Below are 10,823 nucleotides of genomic sequence, written 5' to 3'. Positions count from 1 at the left end.
CTGACCATTGCTGTTGGCTGATTTCATTTCGTTATTTTGTCTCCTCGGAAGAGAGAAATACAAAGCAGAGGACAAGGGAGATGCAGGATGGGTGCTCAGGAGCCCAGAGCTCCCTGGCAAGGAATCAGCGCTGCAGGTGTGGGCGCCTTGCTGCCGGGAGAGGGAAACGTCCGTGGCACCGCATCCCATCCCGTCCCGCCCCATCGCATCCCTTTTCATCCCATGCCATCGCCTCGGAGAGCTGCAAGGCCCCAGGAGGAACCAGTTGTCTCTCTGTCTGTGTGTCGACACACAGAGCTTTCAGCCCTGCCCCTGAGGAGCCCCTTGGGCAGCGCCCGAAGGAGGATGCGCTAAGCTCCGTGCTCATGGAAACTGTTTCTACAGGAGAAAAGCCCGCTAGACCTAAAGTGTTGTTAAACACAGGGACAATTTTCATTGACATGTGACTTGCACAGACTGAGATGTCCACGCCGCTGGCTTTTCACATAATCAGTACGAAAACGCCAGCTCCGTGCGCGGGGTTCAGTTCCGGTGGAGCAGCGAAGCCAAGTGCGGAGCACCCACCTCTCGGTCTCCCACCTCAGCTCTGTCCGCCTCGGGTTTTTTAATTTAATAAAAAGAGAGACTGGGCGTGGTGGCGTGCGCTGGTAATCTCGGCTCATGGGAGGCTGAACACAGGCGGATCACTATGAGTCCGATCTACATAGTGAGACCTTGTAGACCCTGTACTAAAAGACACCAAAAAATAGATAAATAAATAAAAATAAAAATAAAAAGAGCACCTACCTTCTGAAGTCATCAGAAAAATTAAACAGATCTATGGGCCGCCTAGGTACCTAATCGGTGACCCAAGAAACAGCGCAAAGGCAGCGCGGCGCAGCAGTGCGCACGGGAGGGCCGCAGCCGCAGGCCCGCGGGGGTCGCACGCGCGGTGCAGTGGGGGCCCCTTTCCGCGACCCCAGCCCCCTTTTCCTCGGTTTCCTGCTCCAGCGCCCCAGCCTTCCCCGGCTGCAGCCAGAAGGAGCGGAGCGTTCCCACCGCGCAGAATCCACCTGGAGAGGCGCTTCTTTTAAGTATCTGTGTTTTACGATAAGGCATTGCGTAATCTTAGAAATTTTAGAAATTAGAACAAATAAAGGGATGTAGAAAAGGAAACTAAACAGTCTGCCACCCGTCGGTACTGTTGGCAGCGCTGTGCTCTTCCACGCACACACTTTCAAATCCGATCCGAACACATACGCGAATATACGTGAGATAAGTACCTGCGAGTCACCGCGCCCGTCGTGCACACCGAGACGCCCCAGAACGGCTTTCGCCCGGCGGCGGGCGCATCCAGGACGCGGTCCTACGACGCGTCGCCGTGCGGCCCTCCCTCCTTCGTTTGTGCACCTGCGCTGCGAGATGTTCCGGGGGGGAGGGGGGGACCTTAAAACACATTTCTCAGCCAACGTCTTCTCCGTTAAGCAATGAAAGGCTGCATTTCATGCGTAGCTGTGCGCTGTTCCTTTCTAGCTAACAACTGTTTGCTAAATTTGTTATGTTTTATGGACAGATGTTGCTTCATTTTAAGTTCCAACTGAATTACCTATGAGTAAACAACGTCAAATTGCTTTCCAGAATTTGCAACTTCACAATCAACGGGCAAAAAGGTATTATTGAGAAACAGTGTTTCTCTTTCAACTCGGAGAGTATTGTGTGTTTTCTCACGTTCAGCGTATCAGCAAACGCCAACTCGGGGGTGTTAGTAATGTATAACGCAGTACAAGCCTGACCCCTGCTGGTCATTTCAGAAGTTGCACAACTGCTACCAGAATTTTAATTTCAGTTCATAAATATAGCCTCACATGCCAATGAGAAGTATACTTATTAATGATTTCTTTGTAGTAATTTCTGTTTTAAGTTTCTAGTTTTCTTAAATTTAACATTTCATCATTTTGCCATTAAAGTGAGTCTGTTTTTCATCTTGTACAGCAATTAACCACTAGGAAAAACATATGCAATGTGTTAATTATTGAAACTGTCTACCAAGTTGGTTTGAAAAAATAAAAAGAAAATGAGTATATTTTAAATAGAAGTTTTAAGATATAATGTAAAACTCAATGGTATTTAACTTTTTATTTTTGTCAGAACTCTATTTTACCTCTGGGGAATGTAAAAGTACAGATGTCATTAAGTCTCTTACCATTTATCAAAAAGACCCTTCTTTATGCTAACGCAAAAGGATCAGCCTCGTCTCCGTCTCTGCATCCCGCCACGCGGAGCCCTCACTGCCCGGTCGGGACAGGGCAGGGCTGCGCTGACGACATCCGGCTGGAATCGTCACAAGTTCTTCCCTTTCCAGTTAGCCGAGAACAGGAGCTCGAGCCCTACGCGCTGGGAGGAGAGACCAAAGTTAAGAGAAATGAGGAGGAAGAACGCGGCTCGCTGCTCCAGAGCCGGCGGCTTCCGCTGGTGGTCTTCAGTTTCGGACGTCGCCAGCCTTCTGCGCAGCTCTTTGCTCTGCTCCTTCTTCTGGGCGAGGACCTCCTCCACGTCCCATGCGCCGCGGGCCGCAGGCACTTCTCCTCGCACTCCTTCTCCGCCAGGCTCCGCTGGCCCTGCACCCGAGCAGGTCGTGCTTGGCGGGGCAGCTCATGCTCGGGGGCTCTCGGCTCTCCGCCTGTCGCTCAGCGTCTTCTCAAACTCTCTAAGCTGCCACCGTGTCTCCCAGGTCGCTCGGCCCCGCGCCTTCACTAAGTCCCCTTGCTGTCCCCTGCCCAGCTGCCGGGCCTGGAGCGCGCTCTGCGCCCCGCCTTCCCGTGCAGCGCCTTTTGGCCTGCGTCTCCGTTGCCTTCCGTCTTGCTTCGATGTCTCGTTCTCTTCTTGGAGTCTTGCAGTCGCCTTGTGGAGGTGCAGTGCTGTGCCACCTTCGTTAAGGGAAGACGCTGCGGCCTTGCAGCACCTAGGATGGGGCTTTTCTTGAAGATACAAATTCTACTTTTTCAAATTGGCAACTTGTTCTAGCATTTCTCTGTTTTCCAGCTCGGAGACATCGGTCGGTCGGCAGCTTGAGGTACGCGGCTCGGCCTGCTCGAAGGGCCGGGCAGGAGCGGCACGCTGGAGCGGGCGGTGTGGACGAGCCCCGGCTGCACCGCGCTGTGCTCCACGGCCTGCAGCCCGCTGGGCTCGTCCGCAACCTCGCCCACGCGGAGGGTCTCCGCGGCCAGCCGGCCAGCCTTGAGGTCTTGGAAGCAGGAATGCACACTTCTGGGCCTCAGGCCTCTCTTTGAACGAGCAAAACGCATATAATTAATAACTTCGGTGTGATGGTACTCAGTAAGGCCCTGCCCTGCCAGGGCGGCGGGCGGGAGTCGGAGGCCTGAAGGAGCAGCGAGGGCAGGCGGGAGGTGCCCAGCCTGAGCCCGCCAGCGGGGCGGCGCAAACGCGAGCCGGAATGCGGGCTGCCTAGAAGCCTCCAGTATTTAACTCTTAAAGCTATCATATGATGATATTTTAAACTAGAGGGGGTTTGGTATCATATGTATCGTTTGGTACCCTGTTTCTGTCCTTGTTTCTTATTTTTGTTCTTGCTTTTGCGTTTACTCTTCAAAATATAATTAAGTTTAAAAATAAACTAGGGATTTTTAGTGTTGTCTTTTTGAGATAGAGCTTTACTACTCATGTCAAGCTAGTGTTGAGCTCACTGAGCAGCCCAGGTCGGCTTCGTACTTCTGCGATCCTCCCGCCTCAGCCTCCCCAGTGCTGGGATGCCACCCAGCGTGGGCGTTCGCTTCTTTGGATGCTTCTCCCTACCTGTTCAGATGCTCACAAACAATTACCTTTGCCTTTTCAGTTTGTTACTAATTAAATGGCATGAATTGATGTTTGAGAGTTTAAAAAATCTTACATTTCTTAGAGCAGACTCCATGTCATTATCAAGTATAGACCATTTAATATACGTTTGAGCTTTACTTTTTTAGAGCTATACTCAAGAGGGATTGGTCCGTGGGCTTTCCCCCATTCCTGGTGACAGCTCGGAGCACTCTACCAGGCAGCCGTATCCCCAGCCCTTCCTAGAAACTCCTTATTTTGAGGCAAGTTCTCACCAAGTTTTCTAGGGCTTCAGTTAACTTCCTGGTGCTGAGACAAAACACCCCAAACCCACACTTTAAAGGAGAGCAGAGCTGTTTCAGCTCACAGTTTCCAGAGGGCTTGAGTTCCTCTGAGGCGGGAAGGCCCAGCCGCCGAGTGCAGAGCCGGGCCTCGCCCCAGGCCTGCCTGCTCTGAGTGTCTGTGAACTGCTGGGATCCGGTTCTAATCCGTGGACTACAAGACACATTTAGATCATGGAATCACTGCTGTGCTTTTCGCTTCACCTTTATTCCACTTGTCCTTCCTTGTCCCCTGTCCTGTGTGCTGCGGGCAGGTACAGTGTGGAGGAGGCCTAGAGAAAGGGAGGGAGGGTGGGCAGGGTCCGGGCCGTGAAGAGCCCCTGCGGATCTCCACGCGGCTGGGTCGAGATGGTGAGGCTGTTCCTTGGAGACTTGGCCCGGGAGGCCACAGGGCAAGAGATCTGTTCACGCTTTGAGCAGTATGGGGAGGAGCTAGAGTGTGACATCACCAAGAACTACGGCTTTGTGCACATAGAGGACAAGACAGCGGCGGCGGAGGATGCCATCCGGAGCCTGCGCCACTGTAAATTGCAGGGAGTGAACAGCAGTAGGGAAGCCAGCAAGCACAAGGGCAAAGCTTCAACCGAGTTACACGTGGGTAACATCAGCCCACCTGAACCAAGCAAGAGCTTCGGGCCAAATTTAAGGAATATGGTCCAGTCATCGAATGTGACATCGTGCAGGATGATGCCTTTGTACACACGGAGCGGGCAGGAGATGCAGCGGAGGCCAGCAGGGGCCTTGATAGCACTGAGTTTCCAGGTGGGATGTGTGGACTGAAATTTCGAGCTGGGATTGTGCATGAGAATACACACTTCGCTGGTACCCCGTCTCCAGGATGTTTTTGGCTCTGCACATTCAGTCCCTCAGGAACCGCGGACCTTGGTTTACCTTGCTAGGTTCAGACCTCCTCTCATTTTCTGTCTAGTGCCCGCTATCCTGTTCTTGCTGCTGTTTAATACTTGTGTAGCTTCCCATTCATGTTCCGTTTTCCCAGCAGGCCTCTCTGTGTGCAGAAGCTGTGGTGGGGGCTGCCCTGTCTCCTCTGCCTCCTGCCTCCGGACAGTGCTGGATTTGGGAATGACCTCTGTGAGAGTCACCACCGCTCTTGGGTTTCTTTTGGCCCAAAGGCTAGACCTAGAGTTGGATCACTTTTATCTTTCCAGTAAAATAAATGGTTTTTCAACTTAAAAAAGAAAGAAAGAAAGAGAGGAAGGGAGTCCGAGAAGTCGGAACACTTCTACCAGACGCTGGGTGGAGGGCGTACAGCTGCTGTGGACATCGTCACTGATACCAAGCTGTAGCCTAGAGCATGCATACATCAACCAATATAAATACAGTGCAGTGTTTGACAACGAAGGGTTGATCCGGAAAGAAGAGAGACATTTTAGTCCAGACGAACTGGTGACGGCATCTGCACAACCAGAGAACCAAAGGAAAACTTATGCAGGAAATCAAAAATATCTTGAGACAAAAATAGAAACAGCACATACCAAAATTATGGTTTGCAGCAAAAGTGGTTCAGTAGGAAAGTTTACAAAAATAAATGTCTACATTATGAAAAAAGAATCTTCTGCCAGGGGGTGGTGTGTGCATATAGTGTCAGAACCCAGGAGGCTGAGGCAGGAGTGTGGCCACAAATTAGAGGCCAGGCTGGGCTACAGAGTGACAACATAGCCCAACAAAAAGGGAAGAAAGATCTATAAACAACTTTGCTCTTCAAAGAACTAGAAAAAGAAGACCTTAGCCAAAAATTAGCAGAAGAAAGAAAATCATAAAAGGCAGAAATAAATTAATAATGAATAGAAAAGATAACTGAAAACAAGAGTTGGTCTTTTTCAAAAAAGACTTGGGTTTTATGGCAAACAAAAGTTACAAACATTTAATAAACTAGGAAGAGAGAGCACTTAAATAGAAACCCAGATGAAGAGGCAAGCGAGGTCATAGAAATGCAGAGTCCTCAGAGGGCTGGGATCAATCACACACCTGAAAGTAAACACACAGTGAGACCCTTTTCAAAACAAACAGTAGCAAACGGAGGTAACGCAGAATGGAGTGTACACCTACCCGGCCTGAATCATGAAGAGATAAAAATCTAATCTGATTAATAACAACAAAGAATATCAAAACCTCTAAGCAAAAAACTATTTTAAAAAGGAAGGAGGAGGAGAAGGAGAAAGAAGGAGGAGGAGAAGGAGAGAGAAGGAGGAGAAAGAGAAGAAGAAGGAGAAGAGGAGGAGGAGAAGGAGAAGGAGAAGGAGAAGGAGAAGGAGAAGGAGAAGGAGAAGAAGAAGATAAAGAAGAAGATAATAATAATCCTGGACCAAGTGGACTCAATGGTGAATTTTACCAAATTTGTAAAGGACATCAGTGCTTCTCAAACTCTTTGGAGACATTGGAGAAATTTGTTTTATGAGGGTAGAACTGCCCAATACAAAAGCCAGAGAAGGATTCTATATGAAAAGAGAAGCACAAGCCAATTCTGATGAACATAGACTCACCAAAAAGGCACTGCACTACACAGTGAGACCCTTTTCAAAACAAACAGTAGCAAACGGAAATTCCACACATTATCAGGCACATTATGTAATCCAGCACTCAAGAGGCAGATGCAGGAGGGTCGCTGCAACCCGGAGGCCAGCCTAGGCTACGTGTGAGCTCAAAGTCAGCCTCAACTATGCAGAAAGGCCCTGTCTTTAAAAAAAGAAAGATAAAAATCATACAATGGAGTCTTTGCATATATAAACGTATGTCACAAAATTCACTTCACCTGCATATTACTTGCACAAAAATTCTCAATGACAGAGCTATAAAAGTGCCAGCCCACCGCTGACATCACGATGGGAGGAAGCTGAGAGCTTTTTCCTCTCAGATCAGAAATAAAGAGGAGCTCACCTTTGTCCCTTCTGCTAAAAGCCATACTAGAAGTTCAGAAAAGCGAGCTGGAGGAGGAACTACCGCGGCTGACTTAGACAAGTACAGGTAAGATGTAAGAGGACCTCTATCTGCCTGACCTAATGCATGGAAAGCCTAAGGACTACATCCCCTTAAAAGAAAAAAAGAAAGTCTGTTAAAATTAATAAAGGAGGGTCCGGGGAGGCAGCTCAGTAGAATAAGTGCTTGCCTGGCAATTGCAAGGTCCTGAGTTCAATCCCCATTACCGCAAAAAAAAAAAAAAAAAAAAAAAAAAAGAATTAATAAAGGAATTCTTGAAGTTATGAGATGTAAAAATTGATTGTGTTCCTACACAATTCAATTACTCTGTTTCACAACAAAATCAAGAAAGCAATCCCATTTACAGCAGTTGCCAAACAATAAAGTACAAGGCTCTGAAGTAAATTTAACCATGGACGTGGAAGTTCTGAGCATTGGAAACCATATAACACTGATGAAATAAATTTTAAAAAACACATAAATAGAGGTATTTTTGTATCCATAAACTAGGAGAATTCATATTGTTAAGATCTCTTGGGGCTGAGGAGATGGCTCAGTAGAATAAGAGCTTCCCTGGCAAGCACAAGTGTCTGAGTTCAATCCCTGGTTCTGCAAAAAAAAAACCTCTAACACCTAAAGCATCCTTTATAGAGGGTCTAGTTTCACATCCTTATGTGAAATTCCAGTACGTTTTTCACAGAAAGAGGAACCAAAAACCCCTAAAATTCATGTGGATCTCAAAGACTGTGAGTGACACTAGCTAGCTTGAGCAAAGAAATGGAAACTGGAGGCATCCAACGACCAGATTTCAAAATGCACTACAGGATGGGTGTGGTGGTGCTGGGGAGGCTGAGGCAGGAGGATCGCTGTGATTTTGAGCCCAGCCTGGGCTGTACAGTGAGTTTCAGGCCACTCTGAACTGCGTAATAAGAGCTTTGGTAGAGAGGGAGAGGAGAGAGAGAGAGAGAGAGAGAGAGAGAGAGAGAGAGAGAGAGAGAGAGAGAGAGAGAGAGAGAGAGAGAGAGAGAGAGAGAGAGCGGAAGAGAGAGAGAGAGAGAGAGAGAGAGAGAGAGAGAGAGAGAGAAGAGATACAGATATCTGTACATGTAAATAGAGACATAGATGCAGACATATACCAAAACTGTAGAATAGTTGTATAAAATCAGATATATAGCGCACAATAGATAGGTCAGAAATAAATCCTCTTATTGACTGTAAACTGCTCCTGCATGAAAGTGCCAAGAACACAGAATGTCGGCAGAACAGTCTCTTTAATAAATGGTGTGAAAATCCAATATTCACACACAAAAGAATGAAACTGGATCCTTATCTCATACTATATTAAAAAGTCAGCTCAAAATAGGTCAAAGACATAAATGTAAGACGTGAAATTACATGTTCTATAAGAAAAACTATAAATACTGTAAGAAAAAGCTTATTGACATTGGTAGTGGCAATATTTTTTAAAATATGGAACCAATATAAGTGCCCAGCCTGGTTAGACAGGGAAAGTCACCCTGTGTGTGCCAGGGACAACGATTCACTTTGAAAGCAAGAAAATGCTATGAACAACTGGTTGGAGGACACCGCCGTGCATTCCAACAAATACTGCGAAGTTCATATGACTTTGTTAAGTGAAATTCTGTATCACTTGTAATTCTTTCTCTTTTAATACTATTTTGTACTCTCTTTAAAAAAATAATTTTTTAGGGCCGGCCAGATAGCTCAGGGGACGAAAGAGCCTGCTTAGGCAGAGCTCAGCGGCCAGGGTTCGATCCCTGGCATGCTGTGCCGGCCCTTCCCCAAGACAGCAGCTGAAACGGGGCGTGCTGGGGAGCGCTTGTAATCCCAGCACTTGGAAAGCTGCAAACAGGAGGATCACTACGAGTCAGAACTAGTAGTGAGACCCTGAACATCCTGTAGACCCCTCCCTAAAATGCAACAAATAAATAAGCAAGAAAATGTAGTCATTTGAGGGGGCCTGGCCCTAGCTCGGTTCTTTAAATGGCTGCTTCCACAAAGCTGTCAGCCTCAGGTTGTTGTAGTTCGATCCCCACAACCCTCCAGCCAGCCAAAAGTGCCCTGAAGGCATTCGAGGAGAAAAAAAAAAAAAAAAAAAAAAAAAAATCCTTATGGGGCCTGGCCATAGCTCAGTTCTTTAAGTGGCTGCTTCCACAAAGCTGTGAGCCTCAGGTTGCTGTAGTTCGATTCCCACAACACTCCAGCCAGCCAAACCACGCCTGAGGGCATTCAGAGAAAAAAAAAAAAAAAAAAAAGAAAAAGAAAATGTAGTCACTCGTGAGGACATGGGTAAACCTAGAGAACGTTATGCTAAGAGAAATGTGAGATGCAAAAAGAAAGATACTCCACAATCTCCTCCAAAGAAGGAGTCCACAGAAGTCAAACTCGCAGAAGGCAAGGGTAGGCCGGTGATCGTGGGGGCTGAGGCTCAGGGGCAGCGGCCTTCCGGGAGAAGCATGAGAGGGTGGTGATCAGAGGGCACGGGGCTCGGCCGCATCCAGCTCTTTGACTGCGGTTAGTCACACTTAGCTTGACGTCAGCTGGGTAAGTAGACTTGGAATGTCCCTGCCACAAACGTGATAGCCACAGGAAGACCAAATACGTGCATCAGATTGATGGTGGTGATTATTTCAAACGCGTGCACCCAGCAAAATATCATCTCAAATATGTGTGATTTTAGTTACTGATGAGACTTCAATAAACTGGAGAACTTTTAAGGAGAGAGAAACACTTCGTAAACATGGAGGAACTAACGTCAGGGAGATCTCTGCTTAGGAAGAGGACAAGGACCTGTCAAGGACACTCAGGTAGGAAATGAAGGTCGTTTGAAGGAGCACTGTAGAAGGATCTCGGACTGAGGGACCGGAAACACAGACAGACTTCAGGTGGGCGCAGGCAGGTAAGTCGCCAAGATGCCGATTCACAGTTGGTGACTTCAGGAGCTGGGCCTGCGTGGGGCCCTGAGCTGGCCCGCGAGCTGCCGCGTGCAGAGCGGGCATGAGGGCGGGCGAGCACCGGCCCGGGGCAGGCTTGTCTCCTTGGGCTGGAGAGAGCCCCGGAGCTGCAGGCGCCAGGAGCTTCTCCTCGGGGCCCCATGAGCTCAGCCTTGCACAGCACCGCATGAGCTTCCAGGGCCTGCTGCCTCTTCGGGTTCCCGTGACCTGTGTTTCTTCCTATCGCTTTCACTTATTTATTTATTTATTTATTTATTTATTTATTTGGAACCGAGGATTGAACTCAGGGCCTTGGGCTTGCCAGGGAAGCACTTATTCCACTGAGCCATCTCCCCGGCCCCAAAAAGAGTCGGGACGGGGGCGTGAACCGGCCACCTCGCGCTCTAGAGCCACGCTAGGTCTCCGCCTTCACTCTTTTAATGGCTACACCTGCGAATGTAGGAAGTTCAATTCATGATTCTTCAAAATCGCATCCAGGCGACGGCTCCAATCAAGTCCATCACGTGTGTCGCTGCCGGGCTTGCAGGTCTCAGCTCATGCCCTTCTTGGCGAGCCACAGTCGGAGCCCTGCACAGGAGGGGACGTTAGCGGAGGGCTTCGGGCCCAGGTTGGGCCTGCAGCCTGTCGCCCGCCACAGGCCACTGCGCCCTCCTCCAAGCCTGCCTGCCCCCCTCCCCACCCTCAGCCCCCCAGCTGCGCCCGCCCCCTCCCCACCCTCAGCCCCCCAGCTGCGCCCGCCCCCTCCCCACCCTCAGCCCCCCAG

At 48.9% G+C, this 10,823-nt stretch overlaps 1 pseudogene; it reads left to right on the top strand.

Moving 5' to 3' along the window:
- Nucleotides 1–4,499: 4,499 nt before the first annotated feature.
- LOC101578356 lies at nucleotides 4,500–5,050 on the top strand (annotated as a pseudogene).
- The last annotated feature ends 5,773 nt before the right edge of the window (nucleotides 5,051–10,823 follow it).

The sequence above is a fragment of the Octodon degus genome, unplaced genomic scaffold (assembly GCF_000260255.1).
Source record: "Octodon degus isolate 3935 unplaced genomic scaffold, OctDeg1.0 scaffold00248, whole genome shotgun sequence".
Taxonomy (NCBI): Eukaryota; Metazoa; Chordata; class Mammalia; order Rodentia; family Octodontidae; genus Octodon; species Octodon degus.
The sequence above is the reverse complement of the archived record's forward strand: the minus strand, read 5'-3'. Positions and strand labels throughout refer to the sequence as shown.